The following is a 21515-nucleotide window of genomic DNA, read 5'->3' as shown; positions in this document are numbered from 1 at the left end:
ATTAAAAACTTTTATGCATGCAATGAAATTATCAACAAAGTAAAAAAAAGCAGCCTACAGAATGGGAAAAAAGAGTTTCAAACTATATATCAGATACTGGCTTAATATCCAGAATATATAAAAAAATTTTACAAAGCAACAACAGAAAGACAAGCAACCCAGTTTAAAAAAAACAATGGACAGAGGACCTGAACAGATATTTCTCTAAAGAAGATACATGAACAGCCAATAAACACATGAAAAGATGCTCAACATCATTAGTCATTAGGGAAATGCAAACTAAAAACACAATGAGATACTTTACACCCAAAAGTCTGACTATTATTTAAAAAATGAAAAATAACAAGTGTTAAAGAGGATGTGGAGAAATTGGAACTCTAGGGCATCATTGGTGGGAATGTAAAATGGTGCAGCCATTATAGAAAGCAATATGGCAGTCCCCTAAAAAACTGAATAAAGAATGACCATTTGACCTGGCAATCCCACTTCTAGAAATACACCCAAAGAGAATGAAAACAGGGTTGCAAACAGATACTTATACACCAGTAGTTACAGCAGCATTATTCACAGCAGTCAAAAACTGGCAACAACCCAAGTGTCCATCAACAAATGAATGGATAAACAAAATATCATACATTCACATGATGGAATATAATTCAGCTGTAAGAAAGTGAAGTTATGGACATGCTGCAACATGGAAGAAACATTATGCTCACAGAAATAAGCAAGACAGACAAGGACAAAAATCGTATTATGTCACTTACAATAGGCAACCAGAAATAGCAAATTCACAGAGAAAGAAAGCAGACTAAAAGTTATGATGAGAGAGGGGCGGAAGAAAAAGGGACAGAGAAGCATTTGTAAAAATAAATTTTTTTAATTAATATTCTGGAGTCAGAATTTAGCTACTATATTAAATCAACAGAGTAAATGTTAAAGTTTTAGGCCAAGGTTCTTTCAGCATGTATGATCAAATAAGCTGTGATTCTGCTACTATGAATAAAATAGTCTTTAAAATACTAGGGGACCAATGAAGAACTCATTTGTAATGTTATGAAGTTTACAAAAAAGAAAAAAACAAGTATAATCTACCAGACTGCCCACCATCTCAGGAGCTGTTTATAAGTCAAGTGAAATTAAAAATGACACTTCAGGAAAGATGTTGAAGCATAAAAGAATTAAGAAACACTAATGATTGCCTTCTTTTGTTAACTGCCAGTTCACAGTCTATGCAGTGTTCCAGTTGGAAAGCTATTTGCAGCAATGTTCCATGTTATAACATAATAGTTTGCTTTATATGTCCTTAAAATTTATATTAATTGTTATTTAGTTTAACTTTTAGAGTAATATGAATTTCTTTCTTTGCCAAACACACTAAGGTACTAAAATATTATGAGCCCAGTGATTTTAAATTACTGTACCAAGAAAAACTACCTAGGCTAATTGCAGACACGGTATTATTTTACATCATAATCTAGCAATGGTTGTTAGGCTAAATCCTTTAACATTTAGTTTTCACAAATATATGAGAAAAAGACGTGAACACTTCGAATCAGGTAAGAGACGTATTACCTCATAATAAAGACATAAAATTAAGGAATAACAGTAACCTCATGCTGTTTCATGAGGCCGTAATCCAGTTCCCAGCCCTATCTCAAGGCCGGTTCCCCAGAAAAGGTGAATTTAAAACCAGAAAAACAGCAATCTCCCTCATTCCATATTGTATTAGATTATTTCTTCTGCAGGTAGGTTTTCAATATATAGAAAAGTCAGCATTTCCTTCTCTTTAACTCTGCCCCAGAAGCGAGCTATAAATGCCCATGTCTTAGAAAACGGGAGGAAAAAAGCAACAATTCTTCTAAGTTCAATATACACGAGATTTATATGACAACTTTTAAAACAATTCACAGAAATGCAATGAGGCCTGGTTCGGGAGGTGGAGGGGAGCCGGGTCCCGGGGAAAGAGAAGATGTTGGAGCAAGTGTGCAGCGCGTGGAGCGTGCGAGCCTGCCCTCTGCCTTTCTGGACAAACCTTCAACAAAAATTCGATTGCTCACGGATGCTCAACTCTGGCTCAAACCTTTCTGGAGAAAACGAACGCGTAGATCTCTGTACCAGGGATGGCCCAGGGTGAGGACAGGAGCTACATGAGGAAAGGCCAGACCACCACGGTCTGTGCACGCTGGGAGCAACCTCGCCCCAAGTCCTGGACGCCAGACCCCTGGGCTTGCCCCTGACCCCTGGGCTTGCCCCTGACCCCTGTGTCGTGCACTCTTCACATTCACTCTCTCACTGCCACCTCGGGTGTTCAAGCGACCACTGTCTCTTGCCTGGACCAGGCCACCAGCCTCCTGCTGGTCTCCTCCCTCCAGCCCCTCTCCTGGGAACGTCGTCTTCAGGGCACAGCAGAGTGAGCGCTCTAAAGCACAGACCGGACGGCACATTCCTAACACACCTCGGAATTTTATCCCACCCTTAGGACAGGCCAGAGGCTCCTAATCGGCCCAACTGGGAGTCCCCACTGTCTGGGGCTTCTGCTTCCTGTGTCCAACGGCCCAAGCGGGAGTTCTGAGTAAGAGCTCGAGCTTCCTTCTCCCCCAGTCCTGCTTCCTTTCTCCTTGCTGTCCCCACCCCCTTGCTGTCCCATCACCACCGTCAGGTTGTCCTGCAGCCCGAGGCAGGGAACTGTCCCCAAATCTTCCTGTGGGGGTGCAAAGTGAACTCTATACTGGCCTCTTGTTCCAGTAGGGAATAAAAAAAGGGGAGTGGGGGAGACTACATCCCCCCACTCATGTTCCAAATGCCTCGTATCCCTTAGGGAAAGATTCAAAGATAGGAGGCTCCTCACACTTGCGTTCCAGCCGCCGTGCAGCCCCTGGGACAGGGAAGGGGGTGCCTGGGTCGTTACTACCTACTCTTCGGGGACAGCCCCGTGGGCCCCAGGTGGGGGCTTTGAAGAATCCTGGTACACGTGCTGAAGTCCTCGGACCAAAGAAGGCACCACTACAATTTATTCTGCCATTCAGAAAAGTTAATCCATGATTTGGCTTTCAGAACTCCAAACTACAAGTAAATTTTCAGAGACATATTGAGTACAAAATGAAAGTTTGCTTGTATCTATTATAAAAATATTATACATCTATTCCACAGACGCATATTCAGTTTGCAGCCCATTAGGTTTCCCAAGTCTTCCCCAGTTGCACCAAATTATTTCTGTTGAGTGATTCATCAATGTTGCTTCCTATTACTTCGCATATGAGCCTGGGAAAATATCAGGATAGCCCTACTTCAGTGGCAAATCTCTAAGACGTAAAATGTAAGAGCTCTTTACCGTCATCTGGAAAAAGCTGTTCAGTAGGGAGAGGCAAAAAGGAAACTGACCCAGAAAGAGAAGCAAAAGTGACAGGTGTCCAGAAAGTCCTGGCGGAATTTAAGTACCTGGATCTCGGTACTCCTGAGGTCTCACTGTTTCTCTGCCCTTCCGGCTGCTTGGTGGTTAAATTCTTCCTTGGATTCATGTGCTACTCTTCTGGTCTTCAATTAAATTTTCTTCTTTGCTAAGCATATTGCATAAACTAAAACTGTCATTGTGTAGGAAGTCTACCAACTCATATTCTCATTGCATTGTTGAGAAATCATGCCTGTAATCAACCGTCAAACAGGGCACTGGATTCTAACGCCCATGATCCCAGTTACCTACACTGCCCTCCAAATTTCATTAATGGGTCTGCAAAGCTGGCGCAGGCACTGCCTGGTCCCAACTGCTCCGGCAGCATGCCAGAGAGGGAAGCCAATGACACAAAGAACACCCAGCTCCAGTTCTATGGCCAACTGTTCAGAGAGGTGGAGATGGGCATTCTTTGACCATGCACGTGACTCTCTTCCCTGCCTGCACAAAAGGAAAACAGCCAAGGTGTCCAAGAAACAGATCTGGGTGAATAATAATGAGCACCTTGCCTGACTTCAATCTCCTTAAATGGAACCAAGCTATCAACTAGATGCTGAGCTATTTTTGAACTCCATTTACAGAGAGAGCACAAGGACTTTGCAGAATGATCCCTTTAATACAAAATGTTTCATAACCACGATGGGGTGAATATTCCTAACGCCAAAAATCATAACAAGCTAAAATTCATGATCATCATTTGGATCATTTGCAAGGTTAATTTGGTGGCAAAAATCTTTCTGGATTTATGGGTTATAATCATTTGAGTTTTAACCAGCAGGTCCAGCCAAGGTTTTCTGTGATGTTTGTGTTCACCGAGTGTTGATAGTTGGCTAGTTATACCAGTAAACACAGAAGTAGTTATGTGAAAGAATTTCAAGGAGACAGCTGAAAGAATTCCAAGCCAGAGCAAGTTTTGCTGCCCCTATAGTTACTCAGGTGAGCACTGCAGATGGACTTCCCTTTCTTGTATGGCTCCTGCTGCTCTTTCCTAATCTCTGCTGCACTATTACTCTGCTGAGCTTTTTATATACACTGTAGTGGCTTCTCTAACCGCCTCTCCTACAGCCTGGCAGAAAAGAAAATTCCTTAGCCTTTTCTAAAAAGCAGTCTGCATTTTCTCTACCATAAATCTCTCTTCCATGTAAGCTGGGAACCTTTTTCTGATACAGAATATATGACTGTATATATTACATAACACACATCAGATGGCTTTATGCCCCTCCTCAGAGAAATCTGTTACGCTTTGAAAGAATGGAAGAATAGATCTAGATCTTAAAGTTGAATAATCAATTCTTGAAATCATTGTGCTAGAGGGAATATATATGTAGTGATTCCAAATAAAGACTTTTGAAGAAAACAGACCTGGGTTTGAGTCTCAGTAGCTTTACCATTGGGTAACTGTGTGGCCTTGAGAAAATTAATTGAGTTTTCTAAATTTCATTCACTTCACCCATAAAATAGGGATAATAAAAATACCCATATTATATTTTGTTAAGATTAAATGAAATAAATGTATTTCCAAATTTAAGCTACTTTGATTAGTAGAGATTGAGTGGAAGAAAAAACCTGCTTGTATATTTTACTCATCGTATCTTGAATTAAAGCACTTTAACATTCTTCTATGTTCAGTGGGGCAGTAAATACAATAATTTTTAACTCTGCTCAATTAAAACTATTACCCTAGTTAGTGATTTCCAGGAGCTATATTAATCACCTATATTTAGATAGCAGCTACAAGTCATCAGCCTCTTATAAGCTCTCCAAACTCAAGGAAGTTTGTAAAAATGAACATACCATAATTAAGAGTCATGAGCATTCATCCCTTTTTAGTTTATCATTCTACATAACATCAAAAATGTAGTTGTTTCTTTTAGTGTTTAGAGATTGATGTGACAAATAACAGAATTATAGATGGATATGGCAAAGAGAATGGGACTTTTTTCAGAAAAAGAAGCATTAAGAGAAGAATGAACAATTGGCGTTAAAGTGGTGTGAGAAGGTTCAAACTGGCAAAAGCAGGAGTGAAGTGAAACATATTAGAGAATAAAAGATAATTGGTTATCACTATCACTTCCTAGCCTTAAACCCAAATAAAGGGTAGCATACGTGACATAACAGCAAAAACACATCCACTTCAGATTTCCAAAAAACAGGAACTGGAGGTAAGGGGCAACTTGAAGCCTGACCCAGGCGTGAAGTCACGAGAACCTGGACTGACATGGTGGCTGACAAAAGCCCAGAGAAGAGGTAGATATGCAGGATAACATGAAAGACAAATCAAGAGGACATGGAAAATATATGAAAGTAACTGATAAGGCAAAGAGGACTTTCAAGGGTCCTGCCTTGACTTTTGTTGTCATTATTTTCATTTAGGAGGATGGGCAGGAAGCAAAAGCAAAAGGCAATGCATAAAGAAGTCTGAAAAACTTGTTCCCTGTGTTGAAGGCGAAGCTAGAAAAACTCAGCTTACCATCAGACTCAGCAAGGAAGCTCATCATACGATAGAGCCTTTGGGAAGAAAATAAAAGAATGACTTGAGATAAATCAAAACCTCAGCTTTGCACAAATGTAAATTCTAAATTTGTGCTGAATGTGTGGTATGGAAACTTCAAGCCAAAAAAAACTAAAATCAAGAATAACCCAGGGACTTGAAATCCCTAAGCTCCAGGGGAAGCAAATGCAAAATTGCTTCATAGGGCACAAAGGGTTATGAGAGGGAAATCCATCAAAAATTATAAACTTCAGAAAGAAACAAAACAATAAACTATGAGGCAGATATGACAGGGAGCATTAGGACCCCAGATATTCAAGATTATGGAACAATCTGAAAAAAACTTAAAATGATTAAAGTCCCCCTAATCACATGAGTTGATTCTTTTTTTAATGATAAAGAAAATGGGTCTGTTACCAGGATGTTCGTTTCAATTGCCGGCTCTGTCATTTACAGGTTAAATAACCTCTTTCTGCCTCATTTTCTCATCTACAAAATGGGGGCTGATTAGGATAATTGTGATGTTTACATAAATTAATGTTCATGAGAACAGTGCCTGGCACAAAACAAGAGCTATGTGTTTCATCTCTCATTTTATTAACGAAATTAAAGTTGTAAATGAAAAAAAAAGATTACAGAGACTGAAGGAATAAAAACAAAATTGAAGGAATCACACGTTATCAAAAATAAGTACACAAAATTTTTAAAAGAACCATAAAAATGTTTTTAAAATGTTTATTTTGAAATAAATGAATTAAACAGTAGATTAGATATAGCTAAGGAACCATTTCGTGAACCGGAAGATAAACCTCAGGAAATCAACAGAATACAGCAGAGTATTGAAAAAGAGCAGTTAAGAGACATGGAGGAACAAATGGGAAGGTTCCATATTATTTTACTGGAATACCAGAAGGAGAAACTAGAGGGAATAGAGGAGACTATTAAAAAAGATAATGACTTAGGATTTTCTGGAATTGAAAAAAAGGCCTTCAAATTGCAAATTATAACAAGCTGTGGATACAGTAAATAAAAATAAATCGAAAGCAAGGCACATCATGAAACAGCAAAACATCAAGAAAAATAAATCTTTACTGCAACCAGAGAAAAAACTCAGTTGACCTACAAGAACCATTAAATGGAAATAAGAATTTTCTTCAAAACAATTAATTCCAGAAGTCAAGAGAAAATTGTCTTGAATGTGCCAAAAGAGAAATAACTGGAAATATAAAAGGCAATTCTAGAGTAAGGATGAGATTAAGAAGACAACAACTGGCTTCTCACAGATACTCTCTGAAACAATACTAGATTTCTATTAGGAGGGAATTCAAACCATGAATGGGTAGGATGTAAGACTATTAGGATACTGGTTAACAAAGAAATTGATAAACATTTTGTTATCTCTAAATACACGTCTGCAGCGCAGCTTTCTAACCACGAGCTGTTGCCTCCTACTTTCTCCCCTCTCCCCAGTTTTGAGTCCCTTTTTCAGCCCAGAATGTTCAGAGATAATATTGATGTCCACGAACTATACCTATTCCTTTTAAAAACAATAATCCTTAGCTTCCCTTCAAAGTTTTTGATTAATTCAGTGCGCTGCTAAGAGAGATCTGAGACTAAACAAAAACAGTAGACTTACAATGTTATTTAATCCCCATGCACAGATGTAGACTGTTCTCACATTTTGCCTAAAAATACCTGTTCTTTGGATGTGAGTTTTCTCTTCTGTAAAACAAGGTAACTGAAATAGATTGACCTGATGACTGTCCAGTGGATAAATGTACAGTTTATTTTTATTATGAAAGGGAGCCCCGATATAAAATAAAGTAAACATGAGAGACATAAAATATAACAGTAACTTTAACTTACCCAAAGTCAAGTTACTGGTTTGAATTTTCTGTAGTGAATACTAGTTAAGGATTTAACTATCTGAAGCCAATTGGTGTTTACCTTCTTAAAATTTAGGAGACTTGAGGGGAATGATTTTACTGGTTCATATTTTTAAATGAGGCATCTAGGAAAGTCTAAATACCTTCTTTCCTCCTTAACAAATTTCCCTGCAGCAATCAGATCATTCCACTGATTTTGTAACTGTTTTCAAAATAGGGGCCACCTTTACAAAACACTGTCATGATGGCTTCTAAAAACCCAAAGACCTCTCTGAGGGTTGAGGTTGTGGGAATTCAGAAAATAATATCTCAAATAAATGCGGTGTTTTACTTCAACTCCACATTGTGTTTTGCTGCCTTTCATTTTTTCTTTAAGTGCAACCTTGGAAGTAAAAGAAGAGAAAGAAAGAATGAAATTCTTACCATCCTATTTCTTTCACTGGGAATCACGAGGAACAGAGAGTAAAGTGGGGTTTACTACTTACAGGCTGCTAGTACGAGTCTGTAGATATAATACATGAGGCTTCTTAGCTCCAGTTAACAGAAGCACCTCTTTCTCCTCTTTCCTTCTTCTATTTCTTCTTTATATATTAGTTAAAGCTCCACCTCTCAGGCCTTCCACTCTGGTCTGATCCTTAGAGTCGGAAGAATAAGCCAAAATCTCCTTTCATATACATGGCAGGTTCAGACACTAAGACGGCGCCATCGCTCACGACAACCCTAAATCTTTATTTCCCCTCACGTCAAGTACCACTAGTATATGAGGCCATATCTTTAACCGGTAGAAATCTTGTTTCACAACAGAGATTATGGGAGAATTCTGTCAGCCACAAGAGCATCATTGCCTCGGCAATGTGTTCAAAAGAAGGCAGGTCTGAGCTACGGCAGAGTATGCCTTTATTGTAAAGCCACGAAAGCAGAAATTGACATTAAATAAATACACATCGGCATGACACGTGTACCAGAATACCACATTTCTAAGCAGGCAAAAATGGAAAGGAAAACCAACTAGCTGAAAGAGAAATGAATGAGAACAACTTTTCAAAGCAGTAAGGATTCTGGAGAAAGACCCTAGGGTTTTGTTTCTTTAAGACCGAATTATTCTCTCGGAAAACTGAAGAAAATCAAAGACTACCCTCTCCGCTTCAGGTAGGTTTGGTTTGCCTGTCCAACGGCACGCCTGGGCCTGCCTGCAGGACCTTTCAAGTTCACCGCTGAGGGTTCCGGGGCCCACAGGCCTGCAGGGCGCCCTGAGGAAGAGCTCTTCAGAGGTCAGAGCTGGTGAGTGGGCCCAGGCTAAGGACTGTGCCTTAGGGGCTGCAAGAAAAGAACAAGAAAAAAAATGTTCCCTGTGTTTAGGCTGCTGTGTGGTGCAAGGAGCTAGATACGTTCCTTTTGGAGCTACTGGTGGCACCAGCTGTTCAGTAAGCAGAGGTGAAGAGCTGCCCAGAGGAATACTATTTGCTTTAAATATGGGGACAGGAGTGAAGAGGGCAAAGAAAGCTTGGAAAATATTGGATAAACTAGTAACAAAATGATCACAATAAATAAGAATTAGAAAACTTAAAACTCAGGAAGATAGCAGAGTGAGAAGCAAAATAAGGTGCACCCTCTGGATTAACCCAAATATCAAGCCCCGAGTAGCAGAACTATGGAAACTAGCCCTTTTTCTTACTCTTGAAGTGCCTCTGGGGTTTATTCTGGTCACAACTCTATGCCCCCATCTAATCTAGGGCCTCAGCCAAGTTCTTGTTCAAGCACTTGAACAAACTGTATAGCTGCAGGGGGTTGCCCAGGACGCAGCTGTAGCCCACACCTGGATAATACAACTTGTTTTTTCAATGGCTTACTTTCTTTATCATGGTCGTGAAAAAAAAATGTAGTGGGTTTCTTTAAAGAAAACATCAGAGATATAAAAATTCAAAATATTATTCATAGCCCCTAAACCAAGACTGAATCTTGAAAAACACTGATTCTTTTAAAATGAATGAATGTACAAATAAATAAATAAGGAAACACTCCTTAAGGCACACATCAAGAAACAGATAATCCTACTTTCTTGAAGTTTCAGACTGAATCACACAAACAGAATCATAGCTTTCCATGTCCACCATGACTCAACCTATGGCTTTGGGAAAACCTTGTAACTTCCCCATACTTCAGTTTCTCACCTTATAAAAGGAATATATTGCTTGAAATTTAATTCCCTCACAGCAGCCCGAGTTTTAATTCAACATTTATAAAACACTTTTTAGCTTCCCTGATTAATAGGCAAAGTACTCTAATAGTTGTATGATATACTTTCTAAAAAACAAAGGTAGCTGGTCAAATCTGGTGTAAAATAATACTTTACTGAGAAATAAATATCAGTCATATTTACTACTTCTCCATTCCATTTGCTAAGTAATAAAAATTATCCCTAAAGAAAAAGTATCAAATTAATACTCAAACCAATTGACGTGTTATCACCGTAGGCTCACCTTCGTTGGGGGCAGGGGATAGTTTGTTTTTGCAGGCTGCCCCACATTTATATGGTTAAGTCAGGAATGCTGTGCCGGCTCTGGAAGGCCTCTGGCGTATTCACTGGCCTCTGGCTTTCTAACTCACTCTAGTCTCATAACCATAAAAGTACTCTTGAGTGCTTCTGGAAATATATAACAAATCCTTAATCAATTGAAAAGTGCTTTAACTGCATACATGAAATTTCTTGGGAGGAAAACGTTAGCTATTCTACACACATAGAGTACACTTAAGTTAGCTAGCGAGTTCCTTCTCAAGGGCACAAAGCAGTTTCCCCATAGTAATATACTTTTCAGTTTTATGTGCATAAGTCCTATTGAATCCCTTAGAATAACAGGAAATTCTACAGAAGAAAAAACCCACAAAAATTGATAATCATATTTGCCCAAATGCAAAAGAAATAAAAGTTAACTATTTTGAGGTGGATTACTTTTTTAAGGCACAAGATAACCAGTAAAGATTAACCAGACCCTTTAATAACCAGAAATCATGAAAACTGAAAATATGGAGACAGAATTTTCTATAAATAAGGATCAAACAATAAAGTAAAATGATTAATATACTTCATTTGAATAGCAATTTTCTGGATTTTGATGCTAACTTTAATTTTCATATTAAACCAATTTGCAGATACACAAATTAGTACATTGATATGGCACAATTGATAATTTGATATAGTAATATTTATCAACACATGTCCAAAATGGAATAATCTCCTATTTATAATACAACTATGCCTTTCTTCTATAAGTTAAAAAATCTATAGTAATATATATAAAGTGCTTAGAACAGTGCCTGGCACATACTTAGCTCTGGATATAACAATAATGGCAAAAATATAATACCTTGTAAGTCCTCATCAATCACATCAGAGTGAGAGCTATTTCTCCTAATAATTCTGATACACAATTTATGTGCTAAGTGAAAGAAAAATGCAGTGAACGTGATATACACTGATTTTTCCTTCCTATAATCATTCATATAACTGTGTTACAGTACCAATTAATTCTTAAGTGTGAGAGTAATTATTTATAACATATGTTTGTTTTATATGTGGTTAATAGAATCATTTTTCCTACTCAATGGACTATTCCAATTATTGTATGGGTCTCAAAGAATTTACCACTATGAATCTCCTTGTTACAAGACCACAAATAACCACAATGCGCAGATAACTAGAAATGCTTGAACTTGGCTTTTTGGAGAAAGATGCAAGCATCACCATAGGGATGCAAGGAGATATAATCATTCTGGAAATTATTTGGCACCATCTACACAATAACAAAATGCACATACTCCTTTACCTATGAAACCTGCATTCAGAGTTCTACCTACAGGGATGTCTGACAAGTATGTACATAGAAAAGCCATCCCTGCAACACAAGAGCAGCAAAAACCTACTTAAATATATACCAAGAGGGAAACATTTCAATTACATGACATATTGAATAGAAATATCCCAATCTATATATACTGAGACAGGAAAACATTCAAGATACAGAAAATTACCAGCAAGTTTTAAGATAAATGTATTTAATCCTATTTGGTGTTTTAAAAAGTAAAATGAAAATAAATTCCATCCATGTATAGTTTTTGTATATACACATACATAGGAAAAAATGTCTGAAAGGAAGCACACTGAAGTACCAACAACAATTTACGCTGATTTCTGGAATCAGAAGATGAATTAAGTGGGGACCTCCACTTTTTCTTTAACTATGTCTTCAGTTCTAAACTTTTAAAATAAAGAATAACACGAGTACAGTAAAAGGCACAAATCAAAAGTAGAGAGCTGGGTGGATTCATATAGAATCCACCCCCCTTGGAACCAGACAGAGACAAAGCGCTTAATCAGCACTCCAGAACCCTCTCTCCTGCCCCTTTCCAGTCACTTCCCTGAAAGGTTAACCCCATCCTATCAGTTTGAATATGTTACACCAAGTAAGGATTCCTTTTCTGAAAAAAAAAAAAGATGATTGATTCTAAAAGATCCCTTGTTGAAGCCGCATGAATTCCCCTTTTTAAATAGTCATCACACTCTGTGGTTTATCCGAAGAAAGCAGTTCAAAATACACAGCCAGCCTTTGCAGTGGGCAGTGTGAACCCAGTTGTTCCTGACAAAGACTCCCCGAGGCAGGTACTATTATTATTCCCCGTTGACACATGCTGGAAATAACCTGCTCAAGGTCACATGGAGGACCTGGACACCCACAAAGGGAGGCAGGTGCCAGGTTTTGCAACTCCTTGTCACACAAACAAACAAAAATACAGGCAGCACAATGCAGAGTAGGAAATCACTAGGGTGTCTCCCACAGGAGGTTCCCTTTTTCTCTTCCTCTGAAGGAAATCACTTCTTATCTCCCGATCTAGCATCTCATCTGCAAAATGGAAGGGTCAGGCTAGATTGCTCTTCAGATCTGCTTCTCTGATGAAAGGGCCCTGCTCACATATAGAGCAAATATGCTGCATCATGATGTAGCGTAATCCTGTCCTGCATTCAAAAGTGACTCAGACAAGGAAATAAAACCACAGTTTTTGAAACCATTGGAAATAATCATTTTAATTTAATGTTGTTTTTGGACATGGGAGGGTGCTTTCCCCCCCCCCAAATAAGCAAGTTGGTGGTTTTAAAGGGTCTTGCTCATCTATTTGTGGAAAATGCCTAAGCCAAACCACTGGGAAATCAACAGAAAAATTTTCTTCCTCAATTGTGCCTGGAAAAAAAAAAAAGAGACCTAATTTCTCCCACCAAAAAGCCACATATACTTTTAACAAATACATCTGGAATTTTTGGTCCCAACATTTTGAAACATTGACACAAACAAATACAGAACATACGTCCTCTCAGATGAAATCTATAATTCTGAGGGTTAAAAATTCCTCAAAATAACATGAAATTTATCTCAGCAGAAAGCAAATGAAAAGGCCAAGTTCTGTTTCTGGAGAAAATCAAGAGCATGAAGACTGTAAATCTCGATTTGACATCTGTCTTTGAAATTTCTGTTTCTACAGAATACCGGTTTAGTCTGGGCATATTTTTATTTCCTACAGAATCAATAAAACTTTGGTACAAATGAAGCCCTAAGTAAGTCAGAGCAGAAAATAACCAATAAACTGGATTTTGTGACCATAATCAAAAGGTCAGCAGGATTCATTCTTTGAAGTCGTCTCGTTTCAGATGTTACATTCTTTGAAAACATGCATGGAATAGTGCAATTAATTTCCACCAATATAACAGCCACTGGGGCTACAGAGAGCAAAGGGAGTGATTTCTCCCCTGAATGAGTTGGAATCTCTGGACAAGACTCATTTATAATTAGCTCAACACAATGTGCTGCTATATTAACAGCTCAAATAAAGTATTATGGGATTACAGAGAGGAAAGAATTAATTCTGCTTGAGCCTTAGGGAAGGCTTCCCAAAGGAGGTGACATCTGAGCAAAGCTTTGAAAGATGAGTAGATCTTTTTCCAGGTAGGCAGTGAATAAGCAAGGGGCAATGATAGGAAGGGAGTCCAGGCAGTGGAGGAAAAGAGAGGTGAGACCATTCCAGGGAAAAAGAGAAGTGCCTCCCTAGATTACATGCCATAGAGCAATCATAAAATAGGCAACTCTCACCCATCAGGATCCACTGTACAAAGAAGCAACCCCAAAATGTAAAAATGTGATCAGATACTCTGGAGGGGCTTCCTGATTTCCAAACCTGGAATGTGTCAATCTGGACAAATAGTACCTGCAGATTGCTGGCTGTTTTCTAGTGACTGGAGGGTTAAGGCTTTCTTTTCAATGTCAGCCATAACATGTCTGGATGGACTTGAGGTTAGCTATGCCCTCTGAGGAAAAGCACAGGGCAGAACTCAGCACCAATATCTGAAAATGTGTGATGTAAACTCCTGATTTAAAACCTCTAGCTCTGGGGAGTGGATGTGGCTCAGGCAATTGAGGTCCCAGATTTGGTTCCTGGTGCCTTCTAAAAAAACCAACAACAAGCAAAACAAATGAAAAAAAAAAAAAAAAAACAACTCAGGGAGCTAATGTGGCTCAGTGGTTGAGTGCTAGCATCCCACATACAAGGTCCCGGGTTCAATCCCCAGCACTGGTACCTCAAAAAAAATTCCTATCTCTGCATTTGGGTTGCTCAGTACCCATCTCACCTCCCTGCTAAAGAATAGCTGTGCAAGTTAGAAAATGTCTGAAAGAACAGAAAGACATTTTGGTCACATACAGTGTGCTATATTTGGAACTATCCACCTCCAAAGAATACCTTTCAGAAATTATAGCATAAATCAAAAAAGGGGAGTGTGTATGTGCTTTTTTGTTGTCAAGTGCCTCTGCCCTGCTTACTAAGCATCAATTGGTAAAAGATGTGAAATCCCGCTAGGTCACTCTGACTGCCTCCAGGTAACTTTACTAGATCACCTGCCTAATAAAGTTCACATAAAACCATGAAATTAAACAATATCTATGTGTGGGATTTCAAGTATCTTTAAATTTATTGAGGTAAAAAAAATTCTACGGTTGAGAGCTCATATGAATATTACTCTAATCATATATTTATAATTTTAATTTTCTCATATAACAAAATAATTTTCATAATTTCACATTCACCCAAAACGCATGTGGGCAAAGTTATCCTCTCTCTCTTTACACTAACATTCTAAAAGAATGTTTCCATTTTGTTCCTCTCAATAATTTTTTTTTTAAAGATTTATTATTTATTTATTTAATTCCCCTCCCCTCCCCGGGTTGTCTGTTTTCTGTGTCTTTTTGCTACGTCTTGTTTCTTTGTCCACTTCTGTTGTCGTCAGCGGCATGGGAAGTTTGGGCGGCGCCATTCCTCGGCAGGCTGCTCCCTCCTTCGCGCTGGGTGGCTCTCCTTATGGGTGCACTCCTTGCGCGTGGGGCTCCCCTACGCGGGGGACACCCCTGTGTGGCACGGGACTCCTTGCGCGCATCAGCACTGCGCATGGGCCAGCTCCACACGGGTCAAGGAGGCCCGGGGCTTGAACCGCGGGCCTCCCATGTGGTAGACGGACGCCCTAACCACTGGGCCAAAGTCCGTTTCCCTCAATAATTTTTGAAACATCCCTCATATATACCTAAACCAGACAGAGGTCATTCTCAGACTATGGTCACATTTGTTGACAGTCAACTGCCTATCAACTCATAAGAAAAATGTTGATGCCAACAATCAACCTATGGAATTAGAATGTAACAAGTGTGCATTTCGTAATTCATCAAAAGAAAGAGATTTTACTCTTTTCAATATTTTCTTTTTTTTTTCCAGTATTTTCAATTTTACTTTCCTCAGGCTATACAACTATTATTAAACACCAGATCTAGAAAGATGAGACATACTTCTTTTAAAAATTTCTGATTAAAAATGAACCAATGAGCTCATTCACTATGTATTTTAAATTTAGGCAGTGATGATTGTAGGCAACTTCACCCCTTCTGGCACTGCAGACTAAATAAGATAAATATTTCTTATTACTGAGCATTCATCTATGGAAAAGGACAAGTAATTACCATTTTTTAAAAAATGAATTAAAAGTATCTATTAAGAAGTAGCAAAAAAGAATAAAAAATAAACCTAAAGGTGATTCAAGTAAATATTTACTTCCTACGAACTTCTCCCAGTATCCTGCTCCCCTGACCCATATATTATTTCCAGAAAAAGAAAATATGCTGAAGATGGCCAGTCCCTTCTGTGTAAAGTTTATCTATCAACACAAACCAAGGAGACTTGTTTGAATTCATGTTTAAACTTGGGAGGAAGGTATGAAGCTTCTCCACACATGACTGAAAAGAGAACAGTCCTTTCTTGCTCTAGGAATCTTCTGACTTTATCGAGTGATCTCAAGATCTACTTTAGTAATGGTTTCTCAACTAGGAGGTATTTTGCTTCCCAGAGGACATTTGGCAATGTCTGGAGACATTTTTGGTTGTCACAACTGGGGGTGGGGAAAAGAGTAGGTACTACTGGCGTCCAGTGGTAGAGGTTAGGGATTCTGTTAAACACCCCACAGTGCACAGGACAACCCCCCTCAACAAACAATTATCAGCAAACAATTATCCAGCCAAAATGTCAGTAGTCAGAGATTGAGAAACCCTGGTCTAAATATATCGATGAATTCAGGCATGGCATTGCTATTAGTATCACATTGTTTATATGATGCATGTGGCCATTCCAGGTAAGCAGTAAAAATGGAAGCTTGAAAATTAATATTTTAACTTCACTTCTTCACTCAGCCCCATCCCGCCATATTGCCATTACATTCAAATCCATGGGCTCTGGGGCAAACGAGAAGCACTAAGAACCTTCTATTATCACCAGAAAAATAAGGGTCATACCGTATTTAAGGTTATCCTTAAACAAGTTTTCACTGAGTTCACCAAGTCAATTGAAATATATACAAATTTTCAGAATTGGTACCTTCGGGTTGGAAAAAAACATAACAACTGAGGAAACAATACTGGTTACAAAATAAAATTATAAAATAAATTAAAATAAAATTATAGAATGTGCTTATAATTTACATAACGTAGCTGAACAAACACATAGATGAAAGCCCTAAAAAAATTAGATAATTGTATATGGACTTATTTGTTGAAAGAAACATAAAATATTTTAAATGGATGAACTTTGAGCACTGTAACCTTTTCTCCTCAGACTACAAAATAGAGCACTGGATTTGCCAAAATGACTCTACAGCACCAAATCTGTGCTTGGACCACTGGGGACTCAACTTATGGCAATCTCAACAAGGAATTTCAGCTCTAAAAATCTAGGGAACATTTTAGGAATCTAATGTACAGAATGCAATCAGAACCCTATTAACTAATATGCGTATTGGGCACACTTCTAAATGCCTTACAAACATTTACTCCTTGCATTCTCACAGGAGTCCCATGAGGTATGTTACATTATTAGCTTCATTTTCCACATGAGACAACTCAAGCGAAAAACAGTCTAAGTAACTTGCTTAACATGACAGAGTCTTGGTGGCAGAGCTGGGGGTTGAACCCAAGCAGCCTGGCCCCATATTCTTTGTACCTAGCCACTACCCTATAAAAAGAATTAGGTACCTCGCATTTCAAGTGCTCTGAAGTATCCAACCTCACAACAGGCGATATCCAGTCCCGCCATACCGTTCTCACCCCCAGTGCATTTGCTCATTCACACATGAATTTACTGCCCACCTACTTGGGTCAAGAAGTTGCTATGCAAGGGAGATGCAGCGATGACAAATACACAGCAAATTCCTTCCGTGCCTTCTGTCTACGGCGGGATTTTTAAAAACGTAACCTCTCTCATTGCAAATTGCAGCAGAAAACTAGAAAGTAGGTGCTCTGGGAGTAAAGAGAAAGAAGCACCCAACTCCACCTCTAGAGGTCAAAGGGACTTACCAAAGGTGATGCCATTTTGAATCTTAAGTACTGAAGAGTAAATGGAAAAGAAAGTCGGCAGGGCAGAGGGGGAATGTCTTCCAGGGAAGAGGAATCACATGCACAAAGTCATGAAGGAGGCAAGCCCATGGTGTGTTTGAGACCTGCACAGTTTTCTATATGGCTGGAGAAGAGATTCCTTGAGAGTGGGTGGTAAGAGATGCGACTGGCAACCAACACTAGGCTCTCAGCACGAAGGGCCTTGTATGCCCTGCTAGGAATTTTGGATTTTACTTTGTAGGCAAGAGGGAAATTTTTAAGTCAAGGAGGAAACTGATAAAAATTGCAAACAAATGTGGTTGAATACCCTGGGGATGGCAGGAGAGTCTTGGAGCAGAACCAGTATAGTCCAGAATGTTCCATAAGGAAGACAGTGGAGACATCCTAACTCTACTTTTTAAGACAAAGGCATTTTGACCACATGTCTATGTGACAAGTGTCTACTTAAAACTAACCTGATTACCTCAGGATTAAACCTGTGATCTTGGTTACAATGGTTAACTAACTTTCTGTTGGTAAAACTGTATATACGTAATAGAGAAGAAAAGCTAAACTATGATAAATAAGACACTAAAAAACCCCAAAGTCTTTAAAGTTTTACAGAGTAGAAAAACCTATTCAGATGAATACTATTACTTTTGCATGCCTTCAGCAAAACTGAAAATGAAAAGCATTTACCAAGTACCCAGAACTTTGTGAATATTAGCATCAAAGTAGTGAATAGCTAAGGAAACCAACAGATCTAAATTAAAATACTCCCAAAGACTACTATGGAAAAAAAAACAGTATCTTAACACCTAAAGTTCATTTTTTAAAATGTTCAGGTGTATTGCTGTTCGTGACAGACTTACTGAGGTTTGCATTCTTAAGTTTCCTACTAGAAAGCACAGTTGGAGATGACTGAAAACATTGCCAAAGGAAATCACAGTGTGATTAAATTTGGCCAGAATTCTTTCAGCCATAACCAGACATTCACATACATTTGCATCAAAATATAAAAATTTAAGTGAAAAGAATCAGCTAATTTATGAGATCTGGTGACTCCTCAAGTCATCAGAACGTCATTCTCACTTTCAACATACTGGACACATTAAGTAAGAAATATTCAATCTCTTAATCAGAACATTCAGGTCTTCAGATCCTTGAACATTAGGGAGTTCAGAGTCAGAGGTGAGATGTAATGAATAGATCACTCCGTTGGGTATATACAAAGGTCTGTGAATTGTGTACTTGACCTTTCAGAGAAGAGCCCTGCCGGGTATGTGGTACACCTACTTGAGCAAGGATAGAATTTCAAACTTAATGCTATTGCTTTTGTGAGTGGAAATAAACTTAGAGGCACATGAATGTAAATTTGCATGATTTAATTGGAGCCTTTCACAGGAAATGCCATTTTAATTTTATAAAGAAAGGAAAAAAGAATTAATTTACATGAAAAAGCTAAGACCACGTCAATGGATGCCCATACTGGTGCTTCTTCCTAAATCAGTAAAGGGAAGTGGGGACTTAATAAAGTAAACTTTTGTGTTTGCAGCCTCTGTGTGCCTCATTCCGACACGTAACTATATGGGGGAAGCATTTTGACCAGTTTTTATTTTCTCAGCGCTGAATTGAAGTTGCAGATTGGTTAATAATCGAGTTACGTAACGGGGAACCGTTTGCGGATATATGATACTGAGAGATATTTTACGGGATTTGAGAGTTTGGACTTTCTGGATGGATGACACACTAACCTCTTAGACCAGGTTCTCTGAATTGACCCCTTTCTTCAAAAGACTCCTACTTTTTTGCAGCAATGTTCAGACCCTCAAAGACCCCTGACAGGGAATTGGGGTGGGAGGAAGGCAGCAGTGGCAGGAGGGCAGCGCCGGTCAGTGGTTCTGTAGCTGCCCCTGTGACAGTCAGAGCAGAGCACACTCCCCTACTGGCCGTACCGCCAGCTTTCATTTGAATGAAGGGGTCCCTAGCAAAATGTATAATTAATGAAACAATGGAAAATGAAAACCACTGCCTTGGCAGGAAAATTACTTAGAAGTATTAAAACATTATCAGCAGCAAAACAAAAGCGTTCACGTAGAGAAAACCTTTAAAATGCCATTGATATCTTTCTAAATCGAAAGTATTTCCAAAATGGGGGTGATTCCATTACAATTTAACCTGTCTCTAAAATTCATTATGCAATCTTTGCCTTCTCACTCCTTAACAGTCCAACATAAACAAATGTGTAGATGTGAAATTCAAACCAAAATTCATGGTTAAAACAACCAAAAAACATTTTTTTAACTCTGAGATTGTTAATATCTAGACAATGGATAAGGCCTGAAAAACAATGAAAAATTCTACATGCAAGTCAAATATTTAAAAGACATGGCCATTAAGTTCTTGACCTGTGGGAGGTAATATGCAGTAGAGGGGTTTCTCCAAAATCACTTATTTACTACCAACGTTCAAGAATTTGACCATTTGGGCCCAGCACTCATATCATTATTACTCAATATGTTTCTTTAGTTAGAAACTTTTGAAAAATGTGTACTTCCATTCTTTTATTTCTGGCCTTGTCTTAAACAATAATACCCATGGAATTATAGTGTAATATACAACTTGATTTATTTTTTCTAATATCCATAGAAATAATTATATAACTGATAATATAAAAACAAAATAGTTGAGCACCATCAGATGTGACCTCAGTTATGACTCATGGGAACAGCTGTACCGAAAGACACTTAACGATAAAAAGTATCTGGGGTCAAACTGCCGAGTTGGGCTCCCAACTCCATCTCCTTGTTGCATGAGTGTGTCTCACTTCCCTGTCTGTAAAATGGGAATAATTAAGTTATCTAATTTATGGTTTAATTGAGATGATTAAAATTAACAAGTGTAAATACTTAGAGTGAGCATTTTGCATTAAGTCAATCCTCAGGAATTATTAGCTATTATGTTATGAAGAGGAGGAAGTGCTGGGGCACAGTAATTAGCAGTACAGGGCAGCAAAACTAAAGCCGATCTCAAGACTAAACTGACAATTTCTATTTTAGAATACACTTTAAGCAGCAAATCTCTTAGATATGAAATTTCAAGATGGCCATTCCACCCTGGTTTATGCAACTTCATTTCGAAAGCATTCGAATGTGATGGTCAGATTTTGCCTAGAATTTTCAATTTAAAAAAAATCTTCGGAAAAATATTAATAATACTAGAAACATCCTCACATGGTAATACAGGATGCCCCCCACAGCCCAAAAGTACTTTAAAGTAAACCTGGTTATTGTGTGTAAATAAAAGTTTTTAAATTATTAATGTTATATGAGGATATTTCACACAGGAAAAAATTAGACTTCCTGACATTTTTATATGTTTTTTTTTTCATCACAGCCATAGCACTGAAATCTCAGGGTGAGAAAAGGGCTATACCTATGCCCAAAGGTTTCAAATATCAAACTATACTATTATGTCAGTGCCCTAAGATCAGTTAGCACCTTTCAGTGACAGAAAAGGTTACAGCGAGACACAGAGGTACACTCTCTAAAACAGTTTTAAACCACCATAGAAATGTGGTTTTGATCATTCAAAATGGTTTCTATTTTTAAATTAATCAGTCTCATCTCATTTTCTAGCATATAGGGAAGGGGTTAGAGTAGCAAGGGCAGTGGTTGTCATTTTCAGTACCTCTCTGCTAGTAAAACCATGGATGAGGGCATGGTAAGAAACGCAAGCTTCAA

General features: G+C 38.4%; 1 protein-coding gene across 26 annotated transcripts in view; it reads right to left on the bottom strand.

Moving 5' to 3' along the window:
• The window catches only part of EYA4 (EYA transcriptional coactivator and phosphatase 4), a 271160-nt gene that overhangs the window by 244627 nt on the left and 5018 nt on the right, over nucleotides 1-21515 (bottom strand). For 2 of the 26 annotated variants that reach the window (XM_058307484.1, XM_058307496.1), the window contains exon 1: nucleotides 3439-3729. The exons of 21 other annotated variants lie outside the window; for them this stretch is intronic. The gene's annotated coding sequence lies outside the window, so the exon portion shown is untranslated. Of the gene's footprint in view, nucleotides 1-3331; nucleotides 3750-21515 lie in introns of those variants that run through there. 3 more of the 26 variants (XM_058307505.2, XM_058307487.1, XM_058307501.1) reach the window with 3 other exon arrangements.

Source organism: Dasypus novemcinctus, chromosome 11, assembly GCF_030445035.2.
Source record: "Dasypus novemcinctus isolate mDasNov1 chromosome 11, mDasNov1.1.hap2, whole genome shotgun sequence".
Taxonomy (NCBI): Eukaryota; Metazoa; Chordata; class Mammalia; order Cingulata; family Dasypodidae; genus Dasypus; species Dasypus novemcinctus.
Note: the sequence above shows the minus strand (reverse complement) of the source record. Positions and strands in the feature narration are given on the sequence as shown.